The sequence below is a fragment of the Lissotriton helveticus genome, chromosome 8, assembly GCF_964261635.1.
Source record: "Lissotriton helveticus chromosome 8, aLisHel1.1, whole genome shotgun sequence".
NCBI lineage: Eukaryota > Metazoa > Chordata > Amphibia > Caudata > Salamandridae > Lissotriton > Lissotriton helveticus.
This window is the reverse complement of record NC_136069.1, coordinates 1,607,299,279-1,607,313,314: the sequence shown is the minus strand read 5'-3', so window position 1 is coordinate 1,607,313,314 and position 14,036 is coordinate 1,607,299,279. Positions and strand designations below refer to the sequence as shown.

At 42.3% G+C, this 14,036-nt stretch overlaps 1 protein-coding gene across 2 annotated transcripts in view; it reads left to right on the top strand.

Annotated features, from left to right (window-relative positions):
• The window catches only part of LOC144773569 (uncharacterized), a 993,958-nt gene that overhangs the window by 323,535 nt on the left and 656,387 nt on the right, over positions 1–14,036 (top strand). The gene's annotated exons all lie outside the window — the stretch shown is intronic.

Genomic DNA, 14,036 nt, shown 5'->3' with positions numbered 1-14,036 from the left:
GGTAATTCCCATGTTGCCTTGATGTATCCTTTACCCAACCTTTCATACAGGCCTGCTGGTATATATTTTTGGCAATACTTAAACTAGAAAGTTGTTATTGGGATTGTAATCGTCCCATGTATTATCCATTCAATGACAGGTCTCTCTGACATTGTCAATGGTAATCTCTCAAGTTTTTCAATGCTCAGAATCGTATAGTCTGCTCCTTTTTGTGCCAAACTGATTTGTTTATTAGTAAAGTTAAACATAGAGAATAATGACTTTGTGTTGATTAAACGCCATGGCACGTTGCCTGAACGCAGATTTTGCAATGTCCAGCCAAGCTGTACAATAGAACGTAATTGGGACTGACCATGTTGTAACATTAGTAAGTCCTGCTCTATTATATCAATAGCAGATGATACAATGCTGTCCAGAGAATGTATTCTGGAGGACAGAGTTGTTAACCCATTGTCCACTACAGAAAGTGATTTTTCCAAATTAATACGATCAATTTCTCGTATTTTTTCAGCTTTTTCAATTTGTGTTACTTTCCAAGCCTCGTTGTAAGCAGCGTATATACCGGCGTATATGAAACGTTTTTGACGCAGTTTGCGTGGTCCCAGTATGAAATCACGCAAGTCAGCACCGTCTTTAAGTAAAGTCAAGTGTTGCTTAATTTCAGCCAGTGTGGATTTTTGTAGCCATTCGAGGCATTGTTTCCCTACACTGTATGTTTTAACTATCCCTGGATGTTGTCTCTGGGAATATCTTGGGTCTTGCCTGTTCAGTTTTAACCCCTGAGTTTTGTTCAGGAATCTATCTTGACAGTTATTTGTGTATGTGGGCCAGATCAACCATTTTTTCCAATCAGGATGTGTTCTGTTTTGGTGTAAAATATGAGCTACGTCTATCTCCACATCTGTAGTGCTATTGCTATCAGGTATGGGCTTCGGAATAGACGGTTTGTTTAAGTCTTTTATCTTGGCTAGGCCAAGACATGTTGTCTGTTGAATGGTGTCATTCAAGAATATTATTTGTTCTGGGATCATGCAGGCACTAAATAACGCTTCTAAACCTTGGACCTGCCAGTCTTTTGAACCCCAGATGGTTTTTGTTTCAATGTTTTTTTTCCAAAATTCAAAACCAAATGTAGTCATTTTTTCATAAAATGTTTCAGAATAAATCAATTTAGTATTTGTCAACATTGTTTTCATTCCTGTCTTATTTAACATTTTAAAATAAAACGTTTCTGGATCACTGTTGTTAAACCCATGAGAAGTATTGGAATTTCTCATAAAATTTTTTCGAGCTGCCTTTAGGCGGTGTTGCACAATGTTCCCATTGGTTATAATTTAAAACTTTTCTAGGCTGAGCAGATTTATGCAAGTAGTGATGACCATAATGATTATAACAGTATAACTCTTCATAATTTGACGAACCCTGCAAATAATCATGTTCTGTAAATTTTGCTGACATTACTAAATCTGACATCATATTATTCATATTTTCAAAGTCCCAATCATCAGAGAAAGTACTTGGTTTTACAAAAACTGGTGTAGATATTTTAAGAGCTCAATCAGGCCATATATTTCATAATCCGTTTTGTCCCATGCTACCCCACCGGGTATTGGATTGGCTGTGATGTTCACTGATGATAGTTCTCTTTTTTCGATGTGAGATGACTTGTGAGGCTTTAGGACCAAGTTGATGTTCTGACTTGCTGTGTCCATTGTACTGTATTTTCCTTCAATGAATTTTCCCAAACATAGAACCATGATGAGCCAAAGCAGGAGGAAAAGTACACCTAACACAATCCAAAATTCAATCCATGGAGAAATCAGATAGGTTTCTTTCAGTTGATGAAAGAGTTCAGTTACTTTGTCTTTGAAAGTTTTTGTTGCTGGTGTTTCTTCATGTTCACTTGGATCATCAGAAAAGTCATCGAAATTGATGAAGTAGCCAGATGCAGTTCTGTCAATTGTTGGAATTGCTTCCGGATTTTCTTTAGTCTTTAGATCTTTCTTTGGGACATTAGTATAGTCCGATGCTACATCATTGTAGACAGGTGTTTCTTGACGAACTGTTGCAATTTGGGTTTCAAGAGGCACAAGTTCCATGGCTTTGTTGCATAGTCCTTTTTTATTCACTGCAGGTTTATCAAACGTGATTAGTCTCTCAGTTTGAACCTCTTGGATTGTAGCAAGATTTGGTCTTCTGCTATTTCTTGGGAGTCCACTGGGCCTACTACTTATTATTGGCCACATGATTATGGTTTTACCAGGTCGATGGATACAACTCGGTTCTCCTTTTTACCAGAAAGGGGCGGTAGTACTACTGATCTTGTTCCGCTGACAGCTAAGACAGGTACTGCTTTTCTGTAAGAAGGCCCAAATTCCTTTTTCACCGCGATCTTCTCTCTGACCAGACCCCCAATCTTTGAAATCCAGACAGGTCTTGCTGGGACAGGTGGTTTTTCTTCAGTGGCTGTTGGCTTTAACTTTGTGTTACTAAGATTTCTTCTTGTTTCATTTAAGTCCTGTAAAACAGCCAAACGGTCTTTGATATCAAAAGCTTTTTCTTCTACCACTGAAGTCTGAATATCTAAGTCCTGGATATGCATTCTAGTACCGAACAATAGTTCGTATGGAGTGAGGCTTTTCAGAGAATTTCTTGGCAGATTATTAAGACTATGTTGGACACTTGCTAAATGTTTGACCCACCCATCACCCGAACCTAATACCCTCGCCGTTATAGATTGTTTTATGTCACGGTTTTCCACTACCGCATTTCCCTCAGGGTGGAATGGAGAAGAGTTCCGCAATGCAATGCTCATGCTGGCCATGGCCTCCTTGTAAGCCCTAGAGCTGAACCCAGGACCCTGGTCAGAATGTAGCATGCCAATTGCGTATATGCCGATAAAGACTCGCAAATCGTTTATTTCAGTTCTGGCGTCAGCCGAGCGCTGGTGTCTGCATTTTAAGTGAATCTAGTCTTAATATTTATGGGATCGCGTTTCTCCTGCTGGATTTTTGCGTATAGATAGCCTTATGCTTTCTAACAGAGGTGTCCTGAAACTAGCCTGGTCCGGTTCACGACTGCGATCTTGGTTGCAGTCTGGACAATCCTTTGCAAATTTGTAATGTTGCAAGTTCATCCCCAGCCACCAGTAAACTGATTGTAATTCTTTTAGAGATTTCACGATCTCTAGGTGCACTAGACCCTCTCCCATGCGTGCGTCTGCTATTAATAGGACTCTCCTGTTCGTGTTTGGAATTACTCTATCCCCCACCCCAGGGATTTGAGCAAAAGGAACGGAGTTTGCATCTATTATGTATGTATAATTGAGTGGATAGCCGAGAGGTAATGCTGCATAGTCGCCTTTTAATGAGGGTTTTACCGCTAGCATAGTTTCTCGCCTATGTATTTTTTAAGAACGCTTTTTTGTGGCTACGGAAGCCGGTTGAACCGTTTCCGCTGTGGCTCTGTTAGCCAATGAATTCCCTGTAACGTGAACACCATCACGTCGATGACTCAGTGTATGTATCACGTGAGTCTTTCGTAGTTCTTTCTGCAAAAGAACTACTTGTTCCCAAAGCTTTTTATGCTTTATTGTGGCACCTGTGTCATCTTTGAAACCGTTTTGAATCCATGTCTGCATGTCATTATTATAAGACTTGACGCAGTAATGCGAATCGCACACTATTAGTGTGGAGAATTAGCGATCGGCATTTTCAAGCGCCATCTTTAAAGATCTTATTTCGGCAAACATCATTTACAACGCAACTTTTACCACGCAGTGCCTTTACGACGCAACTTTTACAACGCAAACCATTACAACGCATTGCGCTGGGGGCGCTCTAGGATAGGGAATAGGTTTAATTTACTATCCAACACCTTCCCTACTATCCACGGGGACTGGAGTTGGAATAGTAAATTAAACTATTCACTATCCAGCGCCCCAAAGCACTATGCGTTGTAAAGGAATGCATTGTAAAAACAGCGTTGTAAAGGCATGCGTGGTAAAAGCATGCGTTGTAATGTCATACATCCCTTATTTCAGCTCGCTGAGTTGAACAGTTTCTGAGTGATTCAGTTTTGGTAATTAATGGTCTGAATTTACCAAAGTGCCAGCGACCTTAAACCATCACGCACGCTGCGTTGTAGGATTTTTTCTCTACATCGTGGTGTTGTGCAAATCTGTCCATGTAGATTACACATGTGTACTGTTCGAGAGGCAGAATTTCGATTGGCAGAGGATATTCTTCTTCATATTCTAGATTTTCTAGTTTTTTCATTTTCGGGTCAAAATAGTATTTAACGTCTTCTGCAGCAAGAGAATTTTCCCATTGTATCCATTTTGGATCTAATGCCACAGCATTCAAATTGCCTGGGCTTGTTAATGCCTCAAGGGCTGATTCTGCTGTTAAAACAGTTATCCTTCTGCCTTTGGCTTGGGCTCTTTATTTTGCTACAGCAGTTTGAACCGCTATTAGAATCTTTTCAGTAGAACTGAATTTCATTTCAGCTTGTGTGTACAAGTGTGATTTATAAGCTATTGGTACAGTTTCTCCCTCATTAGAGGTCAGGTACGTGAATCCGCATCTTCCTGGGATGACTCGGATTACAAGGTTGCGTATGTTTTCGCGAGTTTGCAATTTTGTTTTAGCTAACATGTCTGTTTGCAATGATCTTAAAATTTCTGTGAGTTTCTGAGTCCAATTGATTGGTTTGAAATCAGGTTTTATTAATTCATAGATAGTTTAGTCTCTGCATAATTTAGAATGTATGTTCTTCCGAAATTCAGGAAACCTAGTATTGATTGTAAGTTCTTCAGCGTTTTAGGTGCTTGGAGTACAGCACACTTCTCTAAGAAGTTGTCTGCTAGGCTTTTGCCTTCACTTGATGATTCATATCCTAAAAACAGGACAGTTAGATGGGCAATTCGTGACTTTTTAAAGTTGAATTTGTAACCCTCAGCTGCAAACCCAAGTACTATGGTGTTCACTCTTTTCAAGTGAGTCTCCAGGTCATCATCTGTGAGATAGATGTCATCGACATAAGATAATGCCTCATCATCATATATTTGTAGTAACTCTGTTACTCTTGCTGAGAATAATCCTGGGCTATTCTTGAATCCCTGTGGGAGTCAACAGAAGTGTTTTTGCGACCCCATTATTGAGAAAGCAGTCAAATACCTGCTTTCAGGTGCAATGTTTTGACAAAAGAATCCATTAGAGATGTCTAATGTCGTTTTATATTTTTGGCGCACGATGTTATTCATTAGTGCTGCACTGTGTGAGTTTTGTACTGCAAATGTTTTGCAGCAGGAGTTTAGGTGTCTGTAGTCCAAAACTAGATGATATGAATCGCCTGGCTTGGAGACAGGAAACAAAGGATTGTTCATTTGTGAGGTGTATGTTTCAATCACACCCTGATATTCAAGTTAATCTAAGATCTCCCTGACTTGCTTTTTAGCTTCTTGTTTAACTGGGTACTGCCTTTGTGCAGTGGGTTGACTTTTTAACTGGATTTTGTGAGGAGGAGAATCCTCATCCCATCCTACATGATTTTTATACAATGCAGGAGCTTGGGCCACTGCCCATTTTCTTTCTTGCAAGTGTATATTTTTTATGAATTGGAATATGATTTGAGAAGGCAGGCATAATAATTTCTTCACCATGAGGGCACTCCCTGACAAACTCTGGTGACGAGTCTTTCTCAGCTAACAGGATGCCAAAGTTTTTTGAAAGGTTATCCCAAAAGAGACCCCTTTCTTTCCTAGTCTTGTCCCCCTCTATACGCAATGTTATTTCGTATAACTTATGGGGTTTGCTAACTCTGGTGTCTGCAGCTTCCACCTGAATGTATTCATTCATGTTTACTGTCTACAGAAGATTCATCAAGATCTTGCAAGCTATGGTCACTTCTGCTGCGCTGTCTAGCATTGTCTGGGCCTACTCTCCGTTTTTCAGTTGTGTCCTCAGTATCCTCGCATGTTTTATTATTTTAATACTGGCTACCTTCTTTCTTGGAAATTGTAATTGTTTACTTTGATGAGCAGAGTCCTTGTCTTTGGACTTGACGTGCTCTTCCTTGTGTTCTGATCGTCCTCTTCTTTCCGATTTCTGTGAGGAAGTCTGAAAATATCGAGAGGGACGTGTTTCAATATCTTGATATTTATCAGGTTTTCTCAATTTATCCCTATCTCTAAGGTTGTATCTTTTCTCAGAGGGCTCCCTCTGGGGAGACTTGTGTCCTCGGTCCGGGGATCTTTCTCTCCGTTGAGGAGACCTTCCTCTGGACTGGAAACGTTTTTCTTTGGGAGTGGATTGTTTATTACCATCCCAACTCTTTTTTGGAATGTTTAGCTTATTTTTAATAAAAGTTTTTTCAGGATTTTCAAGTAGTTGGGGTTTTACTGGTTTACCACCCAAACTATCTCTACCTAGTTCTCCATAGGATTTTTCTATGATTAAGGCAAGTTCAAAAGGTTGTTCTGCTATATCTGTTTCTTTCAATTTCTGCCGGATCGCCACAGATGCTGCTTCTCCTTTTATGTTGGCTAATAATATAGCCGAGACCTGGTGAAGTCTTTCAGTAATTTCATACCCAGAGTTAAAGCAGGTTCTGGACCGTATTCATTTTGAATCTGTCTTAGTACGTCTGGTATAACCGCCATGGACGGAACACCATGTGTTTTTGTGTAGATTGAAGCAAAGACTGTGCCCCAAGTGTCACAGTCCTCCACATGTGGTGCGATCCCCATTGGAAGACAGATAGTCAGAATTCTGTGTTTCTCAGTAGGTGTAGTATCAGGAAATACTGCCTCTATTTGAATGATTTTTTTGTGCTAACCAGAATGGAATTTGTTCCCGTTTTGCGGGTATTTTGCCAATGGCTGATTGTATATTCTGTGGTGTTATTTTGTTTGTGTTCCCCTGATGAGGGGTGGTCTGTGGAATTTTTATTGCTGGTTGGACTGTTGAAGTCCGCATTACATATTGAACCAATTGTCTATGTATTTTAATTAGCAATTTTAGCTGTGCTAAAAGTTCCTGGTCTGACATTGTTTCAATGTCTGGATGTGGTGTGTAGCTGGCTAGAACCGGCCACGTGGCTCCTGGTCTACCTAGTGGACCAAGCCTGGTGATGTGATTTTGATATTTTAGGGCGCCATTAAACCAGAGCAGGTGCTCTTGGTAAGTTAGTGGGATTTCAACGTCCTCGAAAGGAGCGTATTCATCCGGAGGTTTCCCTATTTTGTTATATTGGAATTCGTGTGTTACAGCGTTTGCTGCTGGAAAGTTTATCCATGAATAGAATATCTCTGTCTGCCGATGCCCATGGGCCTCTACCACGAATATGACTGTACCACCTCGTGGTGATACTCCATTTTCTATAAGTTTTTTAGTTATAGTTCTTCTTACATTTACCGGAATGAAAACAGCATTTGGGTCTTCATCATTAAAACCTGTAACATCGAAACCCGGTTGATTCGCATCTACTGCAGCTTCACCGGTTTCGTTGCTTTCGCCGTTAGTTGACATTGTTTTAATGAAAGTTTGCAGAGTAAGTTTCCAAGGAAACAAAGATTAGGTGCACCATATTTTGGAACACTGTATCCTTCAACGCTGACTAAACCAAAAACTATACATAGGAATCTCTTCCTACTAAGTTCCGGCGGATTTTAACCTTTTACCCACTCCAGGCGTCTTTTGGAGTTTTTACGGGAAAAGTGGTCTGTGTGAAAAAGCACGACTGAGTTACTCTAATGTCTTGCGTTAGATTATCGCCTTACCAAACGTTGGGCGCCATGTAGTGTAGTTCCTATATTCCCAATAGGCTCTGCGCATTGGAATAATATAAACAGCAGTGTAGACGTAGGACTGAGGTCGACTAGGTCTCTACTGACTATATTAGACTTAATTAGTTTTGCCAGCTAGCTCAGAGGTCACTAGAAACTTTCTCGAATAAACAAGGAGGAGTTTAACTTCCCTGGATAGACAAGACGGGATTAGCTTCTGACAACCATATAACATGACAACTTTGCTCCCTCAGAATAAAGAGTGTATCTCTAGAATCGTGTGAAAACAATAGACAGTTATTTCACTCAGTCAATCGTGCATACTTAGTTTCACCAGAGTGCAGAGAAATAGAGAGACGGGCGTTTTCAATAAAAGGTGTTATTTATTGAGCAGTCTTCTTTCTTATGCAAGAGAAATGAATTGCCACAATTGCAATACTTAACATGAAGTAAAGTGCGTACAGTAAAAGGAGTATTATAAAATAATACTGTAAAAGCATTGATATGGTTTCTTAGCCATATGATACTTTAAAATGGATAAAATATATACATACATAAGAACATTGACTAACGTACTCAACTGGTGCTTCTAATCTACGCCTACACCGGTGTACCTGACCTAAGCCTAATACGTGGGAAGGAGTAAGTAAGTTGCAGTTTAAGTTAAGTTGGTTTTTGCCATGGATCTGAATCAAGAATTCTCTTAAGGGTTTAGTCAGCTCCGTACCTGGGTAATAGAATGTAGGAGGTCTGGTATCTCTCTCTCAGGACTCGATATCCCTGCAACCCGCAAGGGTGGCTGGAAACACAGGAGCTGGATTTTCTCGGTGGATAAAAAGACAGCGTCTTTCTCAGTGCGTCAAAAGGGAGGGGCGGCGTCCGTGGGCTTTCGCATCAGCTGGGCTCTCGGGAAAGTAGATAGCCACTCTGCTACATACCACCCTGTGTCTGCTTAAGGCAACGTTGGTATATTTATACCTGAAAGGTGCCGGGTTTGACGTAAGGCTGGACATAAGACGTCACCAAGAACTAACAGTTCTTTCTGACTCTAGGAGTTCTTGTGCAAATCAAAACAAGAGCAGGGGGATTTCCCGGGCTGCTGGAGGTTTGGTTTGTTTAAAGAACGCGTTGTACTTTCTAGGAGTCTAGGGGAGTTGCCTTGCCGTATTTTGACTGCATGGGCTATTACTAAATATGGATATGATTCTTATGCCTCTATAAGGATATTATTTATTATAGCCATATAAGGGCATAAATCGGGAATATCGAATTACGGTCCTAGATATAAACACAACTGTGTTGGTGTGTCAATGGTTTCAAAAATGGTACTTTGTATTTTATACTGAGTGATTAAAGGTTATACTATATATATAAGGTGTATCAGATGGTCACGTGGATGATGTCATCAATGATGTCATCAGTGATGTCATTTGAGATGTCATCAGTGATGTTACTGACCATGTCATGAATGATGTAATATGTGACATCATTAGCAGTGGATTGCGGGCGCTCAAGTTATAGTTAGCAGAACTAACTATAACGGAGCAATTTCAATGGTTTTGTACAAGTGAAATGTCCAGCTAACTATAACACCCCTGAAACCTATGTTTTTTTCAGTGAATTTGTAAGGTTTTTTAAATGGTAATTCCTAACTATAACATGTCTGAAACCTTTGATTTTTTCAGTGAATTTTCAAAGGTTTTTTAAATGCTTATTCCTAACTATAACATGTATGAAACCTATGGTTTTTTCAGTGAATTTCAAAGGACTATAATACATTTTATATTTACTTTTTTGATACTGATTGTCTACATTTTTTTAACTATTTATTTTTACATATTTTATTTTTTAATTACATTATATAGTTTTAATATAAATGGAAAAAAGTATGTTTTTTTAAATATTGAAACTCTAATTTTTTGTTTTATAATTTTTTTAAATATATTTATATTATTATTTTTTTTTCATTCAAAGCGTACCTTTCTCAATCACTGCACGGAACCTAGCCGCCATTTTAGGATTGTTGTCTAGGATCCGCGTAGGATGTGCGATGGGTGTGTATTTTCCTGCGCGATTGCGATCAGACCAGTACGCGACTCTAGGCACATACGCGACACATACGTATTACTTTACGCGACGCTCGCTCGCTTGTGTGTGACGTCATATAGTGTTGTACTTTTACTTTTAATAAACTCATGTTAGTTTTAAATGCAATTTCGCGAAGTCGCGTTGGGTGCGTGCTGCCTGTACGCACGGTGTGCGGATCCCATGTGACCTTAAAAAAAAAGATTTGATTGGTTCAAAACATTTCCTATTGTAATTATTGAAGGGCCCCACCCATTCAAATCATTCTTCTAAGACCTTCTTTGGAGGAACATCTCAGGGCTAAGAAGAACTTTTTTTGCTGATTCATAAGATGCTATTGAGTTCCATCTCAAGACAATGGCTTCTGGACAGCAGCTACCATCAGACACGGAACACTCTTCTGATGATGCATTTGTTCATGAACCTCCACGCCCAGAAAGATACACCTCTGTCGTGTGGATTTTTTTTTCCTTTCCTGAAGGACAGAAAAAAGTAAACACAAATAAAGTCACCTGCAAAATCTGCCAAAGGGTCCTGTTGAGAGGTGATCCAACAAAGAATTACTCTTGCGGGACTGCAAGCATGATGAAAGACCTCAAGACTCTACACCCTGTGAAACTGGCGAACGAGGAGTGCAGAAGACTTTGTGACAACCCTCCACCAGCAGTGGCAAGCACATATGCGGGATCGTCATCTCCAGGTCACCCGGACATACGACCAGAATTCGGACAAGTTAAAATTAGTTGCATTAAATACAAAAAACTGCTCTGCTGGTCCAGGGAAGACATGGCTTGGCAGTTCGGTCTGGACTGTTCCCATGAGGCACAGGGTCAAGACTGATTTGCATATGGCCATGTCTGAACTGGGGGGGTTGATGAGCAAAATAGCGATGGTCCCGTGCTCACTAAGCCACTGGAGTCAAGCTACCCTGGCTGATAGCCAGAAACCGGTCCTAGGATGCTTGATTCTGGTCCAGGGAAGACATGGCTTGGCATTTCGGTCTGGACTGTTCCCATAAGGCACAGGGTCAAGACTGATTTGCATATGGCCATGTCTGAACTGGGGTGGCTTGATGAGCAAAATAACGATGGATTAAACCCAGATCTGTGACTGGGGGTCAATGTTTTGCTATTGTGCAACATTCCGTCCATCATCTTGTGCGTTTTGCTGTTCACCCTATGTGAGAAGGGTATGTCCAGATGTGGGTCGTGTGCTCACTAAGCCACTGGAGTCAAGCTATCCTGGCTGAAGACGACTGATACCCAGAAACCGGTCCTAGGATGCTTGATTCTGGTCCAGGGAAGACATGGCTTGGCAGTTCGGTCTGGACTGTTCCCATGAAGCACAGGGTCAAGACTGATTTGCATATGGCCATGTCTGAACTAGGGTGGCTTGATGAGCAAAATAACGATGGATTAAACCCAGACCTGTGACTGGGGGTGATTGGGCAACATTCCGTCCATCATCTTGTGTGTTTTGCTGTTCACCCTATGTGGAAAGGGTGTGCCCAGACGTGGGTCCCGTGCTCACTAAGCCACTGGAGTAAAGCTATCCTGGGTGAAGACGGCTGATAGCCAGAAACTGGTCCTAGGATACTTGATTCTGGTCCACGGCAGACAAGGCTTGGCAGTTTGGTCTGGACTGTTCCCATGAGGCACATGGTCAAGACTGATTTGCATATGGCAATGTCTGAACTGGGGTGGCTTGATGAGCAAAATAACGATGGATTAAACCCAGATCTGTGACTGGGGGTGAATGTGGGAAGGGTATGCCCAGACGTGGGCCCTGTGTTCACTAAGCCACTGGAGTCAAGCTATCCTACATTCCTTCCATCATGTTGTGTGTTTGGCTGTTCACCCTATGTCGGAAGGGTATGCCCAGATGTGGGTCCCGTGCTCACTAAGCCACTGGAGTCAAGCTATCCTAGCTGAAGATGGCTGATAGGCAGAAACCGGTCCTAGGATGCTTGATTCTGGTCCAGGGAAGACATGGCTTGGCAGTTCAGTCTGGACTGTTCCCATGAGGCACAGGGTCAAGACTGATTTGCATATGGCCATGTCTGAACTGGAGTGGCTTGATGAGCAAAATAACGATGGATTAAACCAAGATCTCTGACTGGGGGTGAATGTTTTGCCATTGTGCAACATTCCGTCCGTCATCTTGTGTGTTTTGCGGTTCACCCCATGTGGAAAGAGTATGCCCAGATGTGGGTCCCGTGTTCACTCAGCCACTGGAGTCAAGCTATCCTGGCTGAAGACGGCTGATAGCCAGAAACCGGTCCTAGGATGCTTGATTCTGGTCCAGGGAAGACATGGCTTGGCAGTTCAGTCTGGACTGTTCCCATGAGGCACAGGGTCAAGACTGATTTGCATATGGCCATGTCTGAACTGGGGTGGCTTGATGAGCAAAATAACCATGGCATAAATACAGATCTGTGACTGGGGGTGAATGTTTTGCCATTGTGCAACATTCTGTCCATCATCTTGTGTGTTTTGCTGTTCACCCTATGTGGAAAGAGTATGCCCAGACGTGGGTCCTGTGTTCACTCAGCCACTGGAGTCAAGCTATCCTGGCTGAAGACGGCTGATAGCCAGAAACCGGTCCTAGGATGCTTGATTCTGGTCCAGGGAAGACATGGCTTGGCAGTTCAGTCTGGACTGTTCCCATGAGGCACAGGGTCAAGACTGATTTGCATATGGCCATGTCTGAACTGGGGTGGCTTGATGAGCAAAATAACGATGGCATAAATACAGATCTGTGACTGGGGTGAATGTTTTGCCATTGTGCAACATTCTGTCCATCATCTTGTGTGTTTTGCTGTTCACCCTATGTGGGAAGGGTATGACCAGACATGGGTCCCGTGCTCACTAAGCCACTGGAGTCAAGCTATCCTACATTCCGTCCATCATGTTGTGTGTTTGGCTGTTCACCCTATGTCGGAAGGGTATGCCCAGACGTGGGTCGAATGCTTAAGAAGCCACTGGAGTCAAGCTATCCTGGCTGAAGACGGCTGATAGCCAGAAACCGGTCTTAGGATGCTTGATTCTGGTCCAGGGAAGACATGGCTTGGCAGTTCGGTCTGGACTGTTCCCATGAGGCACAGTGTGAAGACTGATTTGCATATGGCCATGTCTGAACTGGGGTGGCTTGATGAGCAAAATAACGATGGATTAAACCCAGATCTGTGACTGGGAGTGTATGTTTTGCTATTGTGCAATATTCCGTCCATCATCTTGTGTGTTTTGCTTTTCACCCTGTGTGGGAAGGGTATGCCCAGATATGGGTCCCGTGCTCACTAAGCCACTGGAGTCAAGCTATCCTGGCTGAAGACGGCTGATAGCCAGAAACCCGTCCTAGGATGCTTGATTCTGGACCAGGGAAGACATGGCTTGGCAGTTCGGTCTGGACTGTTCCCATGAGTCACAGGGTCAAGACTGATTTGCATATGGCCATGTCTGAACTGGGGTGGCTTGATAAGCAAAATAACGATGGCATAAATACAGATCTGTGACTGGGGGTGAATGTTTTGCCATTGTGCAACATTCTGTCCATCATCTTGTGTTTTTTGCGGTTCACCCTATGTGGGAAGTGTGTGCCCAGACGTGGGTCCTGTGCTCACTTAGCCACTGGAGTCAAGCTATCCTGGCTGAAGACGGCTGATAGCCAGAAACTGGTCCTAGGATGCTTGACTCTCTTCCAGGGAAGACATGGCTTGGCTGTTCGGTCTGGACTGTTCCCATGAGGCACAGGTGCAAGACTGATTTGCATATGGCCATGTCTGAACTGGGGTGGCTTGATGAGCAAAATAACGATGGATTAAACCCAGATCTGTGACTGGGGGTGAATGTTTTGCCATTGTGCAACATTCCGTCCATCATCTTGTGTTTTTTGCTGTTCGCCCTATGTCGGAAGGGTATGCCCAGACGTGCTCACTAAGCCACTGGAGTCAAGCTATCCTGGCTGAAGACGGCTGATAAGCAGAAACCGGTCCTAGGATGCTTGATTCTGGTCCACGGAAGACATGGCTTGGCAGTTCGATCTGGACTGTTCCCATGAGGCACAGGGTCAAGACTGATTTGCATATGGCCATGTCTGAACTGGGGTGGCTTGATGAGCAAAATAACGATGGATTAAACCCAGATCTGTTACTGGGGGTGAATGTTTT